General features: G+C 43.4%; 1 long non-coding RNA gene across 1 annotated transcript; it reads right to left on the bottom strand.

Moving 5' to 3' along the window:
• Positions 1-5,926: 5,926 nt before the first annotated feature.
• Positions 5,927-12,588, bottom strand: LOC115165169 (uncharacterized). Its single transcript, XR_003870088.1, has 4 exons — positions 12,447-12,588; positions 11,932-12,208; positions 6,360-6,427; positions 5,927-5,991 (listed from the first exon to the last, which is right to left on the bottom strand). It is a non-coding gene; the product is annotated as an uncharacterized LOC115165169 (long non-coding RNA).
• Between the last annotated feature and the right edge of the window lie 3,985 nt (positions 12,589-16,573).

Raw genomic sequence — 16,573 nt, 5'->3', positions numbered from 1 at the left:
TTATGGTCTAATCCCCCTTGCTTTTCCCTAGGTGTCAGCTGAAGGAGACTGAAATGGAGAAAAACAAAATTATTCAACTCAGGAATTGATTTCAAGCTCATTTGTGTCTGAGCTGACTATTCGAGAGTATAGTTGGTCGACCCAACTATGTCACGGTGACCATCTTCTCACCTGTTGAGAGGAGGAGGGGCAGGGACGCTCTGGGACTCCACACTGTCATATATCTTGTCTATGGACATAAAGACAAAAAGGTCATCAGTAGCACTGCTGAACACATATTTTAAACCAATGAAGCAACACACTTCTTTAACTCGATTTTACAGTTTACACTGTACAGAACAACACATAGAATAGGGGTTTTATTTATAGAATACAGGGAAATAATTTGACTGGGAAAGAAACGGCTGCTCTTCACTTTCCCAGTGAAAAAGTGATCGTATCATTACCTCCATCTGTAAACAGTGGAGGTGGTGGAGGGGGAAATCTGAGAATCGAGATTAAACCATTACTGAACAAAAAGATCCAGATGGTATATTCACTGTATTGAGATTATACATGGGAAAGGGTTCAGGTATTGAGATTATACATGGGAAAGGGTTCAGGTATTGAGATTATACATGGGAAAGGGTTCAGGTATTGAGATTATACATGGGAAAGGGTTCAGGTATTGAGATTATACATGGGAAAGGGTTCAGGTATTGAGATTATACATGGGAAAGGGTTCAGGGGCTTTCATAAAGGAAAGAAGGGATAAAGACTAAACTATTTGTCAATGAGCCACTGTTTCAGCATGACTTTTGCAATAACATTTCTGACCGCTAGATGTCAGTCAAATACTATACTAAGATAAGAAACTGTCATACCTTGACAAATATTCCTCTAACATTTAACATGTCATTTATTTTGTTTATTTTACCTGCAGGCTTTGTCATGGATGGCTACGTCATTGTAAACCTGTTTCAGAAGGTCGATGTCAAGATCCACTGACTTAGTCTTTACCAGAGGTAGAAAAAGTACTCAATTGTCATACTGGAGTAACATTAATATAAAACGACTCAAGTAAAAGAGAAAGTAACCCAGTAAAGTACTACTTGAGTAAAAGTCTAAAAGTATCAGATTTTAAAAGTACTTAAGTACAGTGGTGGAAAAAGTACTAAATTGTCATACTTGAGTAAAAGTACAAAGTAAAAGTAAATGCTATACATCAAATTCCTTATATTTAGCAAACCAGACTGCACAATTTCCTTTTTTATAACTTTTTTTGACAGCCAGGGGCACACTCCAGCACTCAAACATAATTTACAAAGGAAGCATTTATGTTTAGTGAGTCCACCAGATGTGAGGCAGTAGGGAGGACCAGGGACGTTCTCCTGATAAGTGTGTGAATTGGACCGTTTTCCTGTACTGCTAAGCATTGAAATTGTAACTAGTACTTTTGGGTGTCAGATTATGTAAAAAGTACATCATTTTCTTAAGGAATGTAGTGAAGTATAAGTAAAAGTTGTAAAAAATATAATAGTAAAGTAAAGTACAGATAGTACTTTAAAGTATTTTTACTTAAGTACTTTACACCACTGGTCCTTACATACCCATCTAGAACCCACAAGGAGCAGGAGGCATTAAGAACAGGTAAAGAGAGGGTGGAGGGTGGCGTGTGTGTGCGTGAGTTCGCGCTTGCCGTGTGTGTTTATATGTGTGCATTTGCTGGATATCTACCGGTATGTGTATACACTTACAGTTTCCTACATTGTTCCTGGCCAGCCAACATCCCTCTGGGTTGTCAGTGATGCATATGCTATCTATAGTCTCTCCCTGCTTTAGTGGCAAGTCAGTCTTTCCTCCTTCACAGTCCACCCAAGCATTGGCTATGTGAATCACCTGAATTGGCCCTGAAAGCCACATACAGGGATACATGTTACTCCACTACACTACTTTATAAACATAGTTGTACTTCTACAGTTATAGCCATTTTGGGAATAATAACCAAAAGTCTATCCCAGTAACTGTAGTACGCTATATGAGTTCATTCTTGAATCTGGGATTCTCACAAGAAGAGTAGTGTACTTACAAAGCTGCAGGGGAGTGAGAGAGAAGGCAAGGAGGCAGAGGGACAGGAAAACTGCTGGCATGGGGGGCAGGAGGTGAGGGAGGAGGGCCCACAGTCCTCAACCTTGGAACTGTCACATAGAACAGAATAATGCTTCCGTTTTCGCGAGAAGACCGATTTTCGGAATGTCTCCTGGTCTGACAAACAGTCTGTAGAGCTGTCACTTTCCACCACAGATGCATAAGTGTGACATATTCGGATGAGGTGGCTTGAGATGCACCACATGCAAAAACATATCTCTATATGATATACAAGATATCTCTAACTTAAATTGTCAGATTTTGATGGGGATTTTCGTTAGATTGACGCCTAGACTCTTAATGAAGATTCTGTATTATCAGAATAGCTGCTTCTAGTAGGCTTCTCTAGTAGGTATAGTAGGCTATGTTTCTATGTATCAGCAATCCATTGGGACTGTAGGAAAATAGTTGCATTGATGAAGTCTGGCCATCTTTTTGTAATTTAAGTGTCATGAGAAAGAGTAAGTGACTCACCATGATTCTCTGTGGGGAAAGCAGCACTAAAAGTGATTCTCAGCACAGCTCTCCCTCTACTGTACTTTACAGGTGGTCCCATTGCTGGTTTTATACATTTTGAGCCCTACCTGTTTAGCTTGTTTTTGTTGCCTGTTTTACATATTATTTTGGCATTAATGTGTCACATATCAGTTTGCAAACAATGTATTTTTTTTAAATAATCATTGAGTTTAAAAACTGCATACAAACATGGTCTCGTTTTTGCTTTCTTGAGTATGGCAGCTCCAAAATTCAGCCTAAAGCCTTGCTTTCTGTGGTGGTGGGGCAGCCAGCGGAAAATACAGAGCGTAGGGGTTGGTGATGTTCTCTAGTTGCGCTGTGATTTGCTCAGTGTTCTGTCACTCATGGGGACACTACGTCACCACAAAATCTACCGGGAGAGCTCGAAAATTCAAGCCCCTTGGGTGCTGCCATAGAGTTAAATTAGAAGTGCCCATCCAAGAAGGCTGAAGATCATTGGCCACAGATAAAATGTCAAATCACGTTATATCTACAATAGTTTTGATTGGTCTGATAATGTCAACATCATACTTTCAAAATCTTAGCTAGCAAGCTAGCAGTCGTCATCATGAATCAAGTCGACAATCTACTGGCAAATCCTTTTCAATGCTTGTCTTATGAAGAGAAATTATAGATAAAACGTATCAGTGCTCATCTTCCATTGGACATAAACATCACACAACAAGTTGGAAATCGCAAATTCAACAATAAGTGATTTGGAAGGAATCAGTGGCTAACTGCAAGCATTGCAAAGCAATCACTAGCCTGCTATTCAGTGGAGTGGATGTGTGGTCCAAGTCTGGGTTTAAGGGTCTCTTTACCAAGCGTAAAAGGATACACATTCAACATTGGTCCTGCTGTCATCCAACATGACTTCTGCCACTTTCAAAAACACTGAAAACTCAGAACTGGGAAATCTTATACTAGCTCTAACTGGGAAAATACGTTTTGAACGGTCATCCAACTCAGAATTCCAAGTCACGAACTCGGGTCTCTTTTCAGAGCTCCCACCTGAAGACCACTAACGACATGATTCAACCTTGTTTTTTTTCTATGTACACAGTTGTCTTGAAAACACCATAAATTCAGGGAATGCCAGACTTTGATGACAAAGTTTGATGGCAAAATGTGCCCACTTAGGACAGCTGCGCCACCTTCCTGTTCAAGTTAGCACAGCACAACAAGGTAAGTCCATAAATGTCTTGTATGCTGCTGCATAAATTATGTGAAATGCCAAGGAGATATGTATACTGTAGCTAAGAATGTAATACTAAGTGTATATTGTGTAGTAAGTTGTTAGTAGTCAATGTGCCTCACCCTAATCATTTGGTCCCTTTCCCCCGCATAACTTAGCTTACTGTTCTGACTTGGTGGTGAGCATGTAGCCTATAGCCTGTTTTAGAGAAATGTCCTCATCGAATTTTGTAAGAGCTTTCATTGTCTGCTTATATGCCAACTTTATTCATCCTTCGGTTCTGACTTGGTGTACAGGGAGAATACTGTAAGAACGGCCCTGGTTCTGAATTCTGTCGCTGTACATTTCAAAAGAGCTAAACAAATAGTTATTGATTACATCCGTTCTAGCTTGCTCATTAATGTCTTAATCTAAATTAGGGATTGCCTCTTATCTACTGACATCTTAATCATCAGTAGAAACCACATTTGTTAAAGCAAGTCAGCCATATTAGATATGTTTTTTTAAAAGGCAGTAAATGAAGCTGAATTAACTGTTTTGCTGCCAGGCAAGGCGTCGCTATAAGCAAGGTGTAACAGCGGTAAGGTGTTGGAACTGCTGTTGGGACTCTGCTGTTGGGAGAGCTTTATGTAGGCCCTAACAGTTTGTGTTCACGGTTTGTCAACGTTATAGTCCAATTAATGTATTGTTTAGTGTTGTGTAGTGGCTTTGCTGGCATGCATCAACAAAACATTTTGGGGGATTTACATGCTAAATTTGCCACAGCAAAATAAAAAAAAACACATCTAGCCTATTCTACTGTAAGGCATTCTTCCTTTTACTTGTATTCATAAACATATAAATGACAAACACATGCTGTAGACATTTCCAGCTATTATTTTTTTTACATAGCTTTATTTTTCAAGTTCAGTATTTCCAAATATACATAAAAATCCAGTACTTTGAGTTCTTTTTTGCATTTCTATTTTACGAGGCCACCAAAAACAGAGGAATTTGATTAAAAATGGGGCATCATGTCACTTGTTTTTTTTGTCATCAAACTGTACTGTTCAAAGAGCACTAACAACTCTAGGTCAAATGGAACCACAGATGAGTTGAGTTAAATGATGAGAGGAGTTGATCATGACTAAGTAATTTATTTAAATTACTTAGTCATGATCGTCGCTCTATAAGAAGCCTCATGATACGAAATGAAGACCGTGCAGATAGACAATTTTATTGGAATAATTTTTTTACAAACTGCTGCCTAGTTTCAACACACCACACCATCTTCTTTCTATTGAGTCTGGTCTAACCACAGTCTCTAACCATCCATGGGTTGAGGCTGTTGCTGAGCATCTATTAAAGTTACAGGCGCCAATACCATGACCTTCTGTATAGAATATATAGATATATATGCCATTTAGCAGACGCTTTTATCCAAAGCGAGTTAGTCATGCATGCATACATACATTTTACATATGGGTGGTCCTGGGAATCAAACCCACTATCTTGGCGTGGGAAGCTCTATGCTCTACCAACTGAGCTGTATCTAAGCCTCACAATCATGGGGAACTCTTATTTTTCCCGCAGTCTGTACTTCAACTGCAAGTAAAGAAGCGCTAAAACTGCACTAGAGGATGTTGCATTTGCTGACAAGTGTTACTTAATGAAACTGAATCCAATTAATATTTATGTTCCTCATTTTCAAGAAGTCTTGTTTCATGCAGGACTGTTTTACCCATCATGCAGGGATGTTTCTAGTGTGAGTGTAGTGGCTGAGAGGAGGTTGTCGATATCCTAGCTCTGGAGGCCCGCCGCGATGCTGCTCCTGCTGACCGGCTCACAGTGGGCCACGTTCTCTTTAGAACTGCTCGAACCACAGCCCACCCCTGTAGAACCCCTCTCGAGAAGATGACGATTCTCCAATAGAACTGGACAGAGCTGGTTAAAGGAACACAGATTGGTAATCAAGGACAGGTACCCGTTAGCCTTGATGCATTAGCCTGGTCTCTTTCTTCTAAAGCCAACTTTGGTGCTGTCTTGCTAAAGACAACAATGTCTTGTAGAATGCAGAACAGTCATGTACCGTACCCAGGATCATCATCCATGACCACCACCCAGAATAGTGACACTAAGGATACAGTTGAAGTGTTTGATCTTTAGGCCTGAAACTGAAAAATGGTAACATTTACATACCTAATAAAAATAGCTATGCTAGCAAGTGCAACATTGATGTCTTAAGTACACAGGCCTGCTTAAAAAAATAAAAAATAAATACAAAAAAAACTGCTTTGTCCTGACTCCTGTACAAATTACATTGTGCAGGCGACTAGTTCAGAGCCAGAGATAAATACAACGCATCTCTATGGGCCAATACAAAATGGACTAAATTGCACAAGATGATATAAGAGAATATAAAGCCGTTTGGCTATCATTGTAAATAAGAATTTGTTCTTAACTGACTTTCCTAGTTAAATAAAGGTTAAGTAAAAATAAAACATTTAAAAGATGGATGGATGAGACATGTGCATGGTCTAACCTTGTTCAAACAGCTGGGTGTAGCAGGGAGCTTCAGAGTGCCTTGCCTGGTTGTAGCAATTCAGGATCCTGTCAAAACAGTGGCAATAACGTTATACTCATGAATATAACTTGAATTAACATTGAGTTAAAATGGAATTAGCCACAATCATGGACGGTATTGTTGATGTACAGTAATTTATCATTAAAAATGTTACTGATGATTAATAGCAAGGTAGTAGCACTGCCTGATGACTACAGGTGAGCTAGCCTTAGTCCTCAGAGTTGGTCCAAGTCTACGGCCGTATCTCACCTGCTGGCTAGAGTCACCATAGAGCACACAGAATAGACCTGCACAGGTGTGTCAGGAGGGAGACTGCTCAGGTGGTAGGTCACATCCTTTACCAGAGGGAAATGCCAGAACATGAGCATTGCTTTTAGTCTGTCCTTGAACATATAGCTCCAGAAATACTGCACTTCCTATTAGATGTGTCAGCATCCCAAATATGTTTAAGATTCCACGAAAAATCATGGAAGCATCTGTAAAAGTCTGTACTGCCAATAAAAGCAGAATGAGATGGTAATAAAGAAAGATGGCTTTACACTGAATGATAGAATATAGCCCGCATAAATGACGACAGACTTCATCTCAGTGCACGGTTCGAATTACGGTGTGTACAAAGGGTAGCACAAGTATTAAGGAAACACACTACATGACCAAAAGAATGTGGACACCTGCTCGTCAAACATCTCATTCCAAAATCATGGGCATTAATATAGAGCTAGTCCCCCCATTCTTGCTATAACAGCCTCCACTCGTCTGGGAAGACTTTCCACTAGATGTTGGAACATTGCTGCGGGGACTTGCTTCCATTCAGCCCAACGAGTATTAGTGATGTCAGGCACTGATGTTGGCTGATTCCAATTCATCCCAAAGGTGTTCGATGGGGTCGTGGTCAGGGCTCTGTACAGGCCAGTCAAGTTCTTCCACACCGATTTCAACTAACCATTTCTGTATGGACCTCGCTTTGTGCACTGGGGCATTCTCATGCTGAAACAGAAAAAGGGCCTTCCCCCAAACTGTTGCCACAAAGTTGTAAGCACAGAATTGTCTAGAATGTCATTGTATGCTGTAGCGTTAAGATTTCCCCAGATCATTATTCCTCCTCCAAACTTTACAGTTGGCACTATGCATTCATGCAGGTAGCATTCTCCTGGCATCCGCCAAAACCAGATTTGTCCATCAAACTGCCATATGGTGAAGCGTGATTCATCACTTCAGAGGATGCGTTTCCACTGCTCCAGTACAATGGCAGCAAGCTTAACACCCCTCCAGACGACATTTGGCATTGCACATGGTGATCTTAGGCTTGTGTGGGCTGCTCAGGCATGGAAACCCATTTCATGAAGCTCCCGACAAACAGTTCTTGTGCTGACGTTGCTTCCAGAGGCAGTTTGGAACTCTAGTGAGTGTTGCAACTGAGGACAGAAGATTTGTATGTGCTACAGCACTCAGTGGTCCCGTTCTGTGAGCTTGTGTTGCCTACCACTTCGCAGCTGAACCGTTGTTGCTCCTAGATGCATCCACTTCACAATAACATCACTTACAGTTGACCGGGGCAGCTCTAGCAGGGCAGAAATGTGACAAACTGACTTGTTGGAAAGGTGGCATCCTATGATGGTCCCAGGTTGAAAGTCACTGAGCTCTTCAGTAAGACCATTCTACTGCCATTGTTTGTCTATGGAGATTGTATGGCTGTGTGCTCAATTTTGTACACCTGTCAGCCATGGGTGTGGCTGAAATGTCCAAAGCCACTAATTTGAAAGGCTGTCTATATACACACACACACACACACACACACACACACACACACACACACACACACACACACACACATATATACACACACACATACACACAAAAGTATCAACATCTATTTTTAGGGCACCCTCAAGAGTAAATTTGTAATTTGAAGTGTGATTAGGTGACATTTGGCCCATGGCCAGCTCTGTGGTGGGTGAAGTAGCCAGCACTCCGTTAGACCGAATGACTGAACTATCCTCTGGAGAAACTACCTTGACTGGGATTGCTCCATACACTGTCCTGGACGGAGACAGATGGATCGAATGGTTAAAGAGAAGAAAATAACTGGACAAGGTTTGTCGACCAAGACACATCTATTTTTATTGTCTTTCTAAAAGAGTTAAGGTGTAACATGCTTTCTATGATTTAAAAAGCAGAATATAGTATCTTTATTAACTAATCAGCAAACCCTATCAAGTTAATATGGATCATACTGCATACAGGTACCTGTACAGCACCCCTTGGCACAACACCAACCTAACCAGTAGGTAGGTCTTGGTCCGGCTCCTGTTCATCTTGTACCAGAGAGTCCCTGAACTTCCACCTACAGTAAAAACACGCCCAAGTGATGTATTGGGCCGTCTTCAACACCAGCTGGAGGGCCTTGCAGTCGTGGACGGAGCAATTCCGCACCAGGTGTTGATGCAACCGGTTTCTTCAGTCGCCTCTGCACCCTCTTGACAAGAGTGGTGGTGTTGTTGGTCCATGTCAAGTCCTCAGTGATGTAGACGCTGAGGAACTTAAAACTGCTGACTCTTTACTGCTGTCCCACATGTTCCCTCCTCTGCTTCCTGAAGTCACAATCAACTCCTTTGTTTTGCTGACATTGAGGGAGAGGTTGTTGTCCTGGCAGCACAATGCTAGTTCACTTTCCTCCCTATATGCTGACTCGTTGTTGGTTATCAGGCCTACAACCGTGGTGTCATCAGAAAACTTGGAGTTGGTGTCTTGCAAAGCCACGCAGGCGTGCGTGAACAGAGAGTTCAGCAGAGGGCTGAGGACACACCAATGTCGGGGCCCTGTGTTAAGAGTCAGTGTGGAAGAGGTGTTGTTGCCAATCCTTACAATCTGTCGCAGAGGACGGTGTCCAGACCCAGGGTTTGGTGTTGAGCTTGGAGGAATCAATATTGTTGAATACTGAACTGTAGTCAATGAACAGCATTCTTACATAGGTGTTCCTCTTGTCCAGATGTGTTACGGCCGTGTGAATAGCGATGTAAATGGCATTTCCCATGGATCTGTTGGCTAGGTAGGCAAATTGGAGTGGGTCAAGTGCGCCTGGCATGCTGGCCTTGAGGTGGGTCATGATCAGCTTCTCAAAACACTTCATGAGGAGTGCGACGGTCGATAGTCATTTGGGCATGTCGCCTTGTTTTTCTTAAGCACTGGGATGATGGTCGTCTCCTTGAAGCAGCCTGAGACAGGTTGAAGATGTCTGAGAAGACGCCCGCCAGCTGGTCAGCACACGCTCTGAGGACGCGATCAGGGATTCCATCTGGGCCTGCTGCTTTGAACGTATTCACTCTTTTGAGAGTTTTACTCACGTCAGCCTCGGAAAGGGAAAGCACCTGGTCGTCCGGAGCAGCAAGTCTTCCTGGATGGTACGGTATGGTCTGCCTCGAAGTGAGCATAGAATGTGTTAAGCTCATCTGGGAGGGAGGCTTCGGTGGGCACCACACAGCTGAATTTGCCTTTGTAGTCTGATATTCAGTAGTGTTGCCACAGTGTATGAATGCTGCAGTACGGCCTCTCAGCAGGGTGCGGATACCTCTGTTCATCCAGGGTTTTTGGTTGGGGTATGTCTGGATTGTTATTGTGGGTACAACGTCAACACATTTCCTAATGAAGCCTGTGACTGACAATGTACACTGAACAAAAATATAAAACTCCACACGTAACAATTTCAAAGATTTTACAAAGTTACAGTTCATAAGGAAATCAATCAATTGAAATAAGTTCATTGGGCCCTAATCTATGGATTTCACATGACTGGGAATACAGATGTGCATCTGTTGGTCACAGATACCTTAAAAAAAAAAAAAAAAATTAAAGTAGGGGTGTTGATCAGAAAACCAGTCAGTATCTGGTGGGACCACCATTTACTTCAATCAGCACGACACATCTCCTTCGCATAGAGTTGATCAGGCTGTTGATTGTAGCTTGTGGAAAATTGTCCAACTCCTCTTCAATGGCTGTGTGAAGTTGCTGGATATTGGCGGGAACTGGAACACGCTGTCGTACAAGTCGATTCAATGGGTGACATGTCCGGTGAGTATGCAGGCCATGGAAGAACTGGGACATTTTCAGCTTCCAGGAATTGAGTACAGATCCTTGCGACATGGGGTCACATGCTTTATCATGCTGAAACATGAGGTGATGGCGGCGGATGAATAGCACGACAATGGTCCTCAGGATCTCATCACGGTATCTCTGTGCATTCAAATTGCCATCGATAAAATGTAATTGTTTTTGTTGTCCGTAGCTTATGCCTGACCATACCATAACCCCACCATGGGGCACTGTTCACAACGTTGACATCTGCAAACTGCTCACCCAAGCGACACCATACACGTGGTCTGACTTCTGCTCGGTACAGTTGAAACCGGGATTCATCTGTGAGAAGCACACTTCTCTAGCGTGCCACTGGCAATTGAAGATGAGCATTTTCCCACTGAAGTCGGTTACGATGCCGAATTGTAGTCAGGTCAAGACGCTGGTGAGGATGCAGATGAGCTTCCCTGAGACGTTTTCTGACAAGTTGTGCAAACCCACAGTTTCATCAGCTGTCCGGGTGGCTGGTCTCTGACGATCCCGCAGGTGAAGAAGCCAGATGTGGAGGTCCTAGGCTGGCGTGGTTACACGTGGTCTGCAGTTGTGAGGCTGGCTTATGATAGAGAAATCAACATTCAACAGCTCTGGTGCATGCTCAATTGCACGCTTCTCAAAACTTCAGACATCTGTGGTATTGTGACAAAACTGCACATTTGAGTGGCATTTTGTCCCCAGCACAAGGTGCACCTGTGTAATGAGCCTGCTGTTTAATCAGCTTTTTGATATGCCTCATCTATCAGGTGGATGGATTATCTTGGCAAAGGAGAAATGCTCACTAACAGGGATGTAAACAAATTTGTGCACAAAATTTGAGAGAAATAAGCTTTTGTACATATGGACAATTTCTAGGATCTTTGACTTCAGCTCATTAAACATGGGACCAACACTTTACATGTTGATTTTATATTTTTGTTCTGTATATTATCCTCAATGTTAATGGATGAGTCCTGGGTGGATGAACCTTTCCAATCAGCATTCTCAAAACAGTCCTGCAGCACTGATTTTGCCTCCTCTATCCAGCGCCTCACTATTCTCTGTTGTTGGTGGCTCCTTCTTGAGTTTTTGCTTGTAAGCGAGGAGTAGGAACAGAGAGGCATGATCCGATTGACTGAAGTGGAGTGGGGGCTCGCTATCCCTGCCTGGCTTTTCTGCTGTCTCCCCTGCTCTTCTCGCCAGAGGTCCGGGTGCTCCAGAGGAGAAGGGCCAGAAAGAGAGGGCAGCACCACACCAAAGGAACACAGGAGACATAGTGGTGCTGGACAGATATACCTCTTGGCTTAGAATAGTTTACTGTCCACATGATGAAGAAACTTGCCATTGGCTTCACATTACAATTAAAAACATAAACAACATTCAAGAATACAGAGCACTTTGAGCATTGCTCCATGGCAAGCCTTACCTTAGGCTGCTCAGCACATGTTACTTCTTTGAGAAGGAGTCTTTGACCTACAGGTTTGGTTGTCTTGTTGTGTGTTCAGTGACTGGCTCTTGGCTCTGAGGCCTGTGGTGTTGTGACTGAGCGTGCAGGTGAAGCCTACGGAGATCTCTTCTCCAGAGGGAGAAAGCAGCAGACTGGCCCTCCCCTCCACTGAGCTGACAATGTTCTCTCCATTTGATTTCACCTCAGTGTTACTGGAATGACATGCAGACCACTCCACCGGAGTCAATGCTGAAGACTTGTTGGAAGACAAGGTGAGAAGCACATCAATGGTGAAAGGTTAAATTGTTTCCTGGTGGCAATTGTACAACTCTTGGCAAAATAATGTAGTGTTACAATTATCAAAAGATTTCACCTGTGTATGTGAAGATATGATTTAAAAAATGCCCCAATTACACAGAAATTAAGCAAAGACAATGTGGTAATGAATTTCAAAACAAATTGCAAGCAAAACTGTTTGTTAGCTAGCTAAGTACCTTTCTGTGGTCGTCAGGGATTAGTCATTCTGGCAGGTAAGGCCGTGTCGCATACTTATTCAAAGCATTCAGGTCCTAGAATATTGACAAAACAGGATTAGTAAAGGGCTGTTTTATAGCTTTTAATGGCGTTAAGAATGTGTCAAACTCATTCCACGGAGGGCCGAGTGGCTGCGGGATTTCGCTTCTCCCTTGTACTTGATTGATTAATTAAGGTCGCTGATTAGTAAGGAACTCCCCTCACCTGTTTGTCTAGGTCTTAATTGAAAGTCAAAACCAAAAACCAGCAGACACTAGGCCCTCCATGGAATGAGCTTGACCCCCAGACTTGAACGCAACCCTTAACTAGCTGCCTTGAATTCAGCGCCAGCAACTCAACAAGCACCAGCTGCTACACATTGCCAATCGGCCTCAACTATTTTTTGCAACACTTAACTAGTTGCCTTGAATGTAACTCCTTAAACAACCTACAGCTGCTAATCAGCCTCCAGACCTGGTCTAACTCTCCTTAAAATCACCACTACCACCCTACTTAAACCTGACCAAACAGTCATGCATTCCTCCTGTCCTTCAGTCACATTCAAATCACATCCCTACACAGGCTCGTGTCTGTGAGGACTGAACATTAATCAACAGGATTCATTGTAATGCCTCTGCAGAAAAATCCCAGAGTCACAAAATACGCTCAGCCGCACTCACAATGTCTATTTTCTCCGGTTTCCTCTCCGTTTGCGCTATGCAGTTGATAACCAAAGTAATAAACACTACAAAATACACCTTCTTAACATGCAACATGTCAGGATTCCTCTGTTGACAAGGCATGTCATATGTCTCTACTCTTCAAGGAGCAGGAGACTAATCCGGATGCTTATAAGAAATCATGCTATGCCCTCAGACAAACCATCAAACAAGCAAAGCATCAATACAGGATTAAGATTGAATCCTACTACACCGGCTCTGACGCTCGTCGGATGTGGCAGGGCTTGAAAACTATTACAGGCTACAATGGGAAACCCAGACGCGAGCCGACCAGACGAGTTAAATGCCTTTTATGCTCACTTCGAGCCAAGCAACACTGAAGCATGCACGAGAGCACCAGCTGTTCTGAATGACTGTGTGATAATGCTCTCGGTAGCCGATGTGAGTAAAAACCTTTAAACAGGTCAACATTCACAAAGCCGCGGGGCCAGACGGATTACCAGGACGTGTACTCAAAGCATGCGAGGACCAACTGGCAAATGTCTTCAATGACATTTTCAACCTTTCTCTGACCGAGTCTGTAATACCTACATGTTTCAAGCAGACCACCATAGTCCCTGTGCCCAAGGAAGCGAAGGTAACCTGCCTAAATGATTACCGCCCCGTAGCACTCACGTCGGTAGCCATGAAGTGCTTTGAATGTCTGGTCATGGCTCACATAAACAGCATCCTCCCGGATACCCTAGACCCACTCCAATTCGCATACCGCCCCAACAGATCCACAGATGACGCAATCTCAATTGCACTCCACACTGCCCTTTCCCACCTGGACAAAAGGAACACCTATGTGAGAATGCTGTTCATTGACTACAGCTCAGTGTTCAACACCATAGTGTCCACAAAGCTCATCACTAAGCTAAGGTCCCTGGGACTAAACACCTCCCTCTGCAACTGGATCCTGGACTTCCTGACGGGCCGCCCCCAGGTGGAAAGGGTAGGCAACAACACGTCTGCCACGCTGATCCTCAACACTGGGCCCCTCAGGGGTGTGTACTTAGTCCCCTCCTGTACTCCCTGTTCACCCACGACTGCATGGCCAAACACGACTCCAACACCATCATTAAGTTTGCTGACGACAACAGTGGTAGGCCTGATCACCAACAACGATGAGACAGCCTATAGGGAGGAGGTCAGAGACGTGGTGCCAGGACAACAACCTCTCTCAGAATATGAGCAAGACAAAGGAGCTGATCGTGGACTACAGGAAAAGACGGGCTGAACACGCCCCCATTAACATCGCCGGGGTTGTAGTGGAGCGGGTCGAGAGTTTCAAGTTCCATGGTGTCCACATCACCAATGAACTATCATGGTCCAAACACACCAAGACAGTCGTGAAGAGGGCACGACAACACCTTTCTTCCCTCAGGAGACTGAAAAATGTGGTATGGGTCCCCAGATCCTCAAAAAGTTCTACAGCTGCACCATCGAGAGCATCCTGACCGGTTGCATCACCGCCTGGTATGGCAACTGCTCGGAATCGGACCATAAGGCGCATCAGAGGGTAGTGCGTGCGGCCCAGTACATCACTGGGGCCAAGCCTCCTGCCATCCAGGACCTATATAAGAGGCGGTGTCAGAGGAAAGCCCAAACATTTGTCAGACTCCAGTTACCCAAGTCATAGACTGTTTTCTCTGCTACTGCACGGCAAGCAGAACCGGAGCGCCAAGTCTAGGACCAAATAGCTCCTTAACAGCTTCTACCCCCAAGCCATAAGACTGCTGAACGATGAATCAAATGGCCACTGGACTATTTAAATTGTCACCACCCCCCCCCCCCCCCCCCCCCCGCCCCCATTTGTTTTGTACACTGCTGCTACTCGCTGTTTATTATCTATGCATAGTCACTTCACCCCTACCTACATGTACAAATTACCTCGACTAACCCGTACCTCTGCACACTGACTCGGTACCGGTACCCCCTGTATATAGCCTCGTTATTGTTATTTTATTGTGTTACTTTAAAAAAAATATATATATATTTTGTTTATTTGGTAAATATTTTAACTCTTCTTCAACTGCACTGTTGGTTAGGGGCTTGTAGGCATTTCACAGAAAGGTCTACACTTATTGTATTCGGCGCATGTGACAAATATAGTTTGATTTGATTTGATCATTATTTCTTCAACTTCACTCCTTTCTTCCACTCTTCTCAACGCCTCCAGATAGGACACATTTTGGACTGCCCTTATTCTTGCCAACTCTGTTTCCTTCGCCTCCTTAGGTTTCTTCTTTCTTAAAGGATAAATAAAACCCATTCGTGATGGGAAAAACAACTTAATCCAACCCCCCCAAAAAACAATAAAAAAAAAATCACATTTCTTCCTTCAAATCTCCATATCTCCCTTCTCATGCTCTATGACCTGAGGGGGTGGTACGGCTTCTGACAATACTCCATGCAACTCCTCAGCCGAAAAAGTCTCAGTCCCAGGAGCCGTTCCGCCGCATCCACAATAATTTCTATTTTCCTGGACTTCCTTTCCACCTTGGCAGTGACATTAATCACCATAGTTATAAAGGCTACAAATCCACCTTCTTAACCTTTAACATATCTGGGTCCCGCTGTTAAGCGACAACCCCGGCAGCCTTCAGTGAAGGCCTATCCACCACCATGGACTCTTCAGAAGCACCATTCGAAAACCCTCAACCCTTTTAACAGCCCGGCATATGAAATGCTCTGGACAGCCCTGACTTTGGCCAGCTCATTATCATTCATCCTTGTTGGGCATTCCAAAGACGTGGCTTCATGGTTCCCACCACAATTGCACCCTGTATCATTTTCATCACTTTTAAAACGCATATGATCTTTTCCACAACTTGAACATCTCCGCTTCTCCCTTTCGCTAACACTTGAAACAAGTCAAAAAGTTTTACAATGATCACATTGCATTGGTCTTCGAACAAATGTTCTGACTCTGTAGTTTATATATCCCAACTGCACACTCCATATAAAAAAACAGAGACAATTTTTCTTCATTCACCACAGGATTCATCCGACGAGCATCAATCACCCCAGGAATATTTTTAATCTCTGCAACACCAACTTCCCACAAAATGCCAGATATTACCCCCTTGAGGGGTGCCCTGCTTCAAAGAGACAAACTTCTCAAGTCGGGTGAGTCGCAACACGCTCCTTCTTGAACCTCAGAAGAACAAAATTCCAAACAAGCCTGCCTCTCGTGATCCTCACAGCCTTCACTTTACCCAGCACTCTCCCCACCAGTTAGGATATATCAACTGGATTCTTCAAAATTGGTAATCCAATCACCTGCTCCTCATTAACAAAACATACAAGATAGGGACAGTCTCATCACTGTATGCTACTTTGCTGCAAATTCCAATTCTCCTCGATTCCCCAGCCATTATATTCTT

This window comes from Salmo trutta, chromosome 27, assembly GCF_901001165.1.
Source record: "Salmo trutta chromosome 27, fSalTru1.1, whole genome shotgun sequence".
NCBI lineage: Eukaryota > Metazoa > Chordata > Actinopteri > Salmoniformes > Salmonidae > Salmo > Salmo trutta.
Note: the sequence above shows the minus strand (reverse complement) of the source record. Positions and strands in the feature narration are given on the sequence as shown.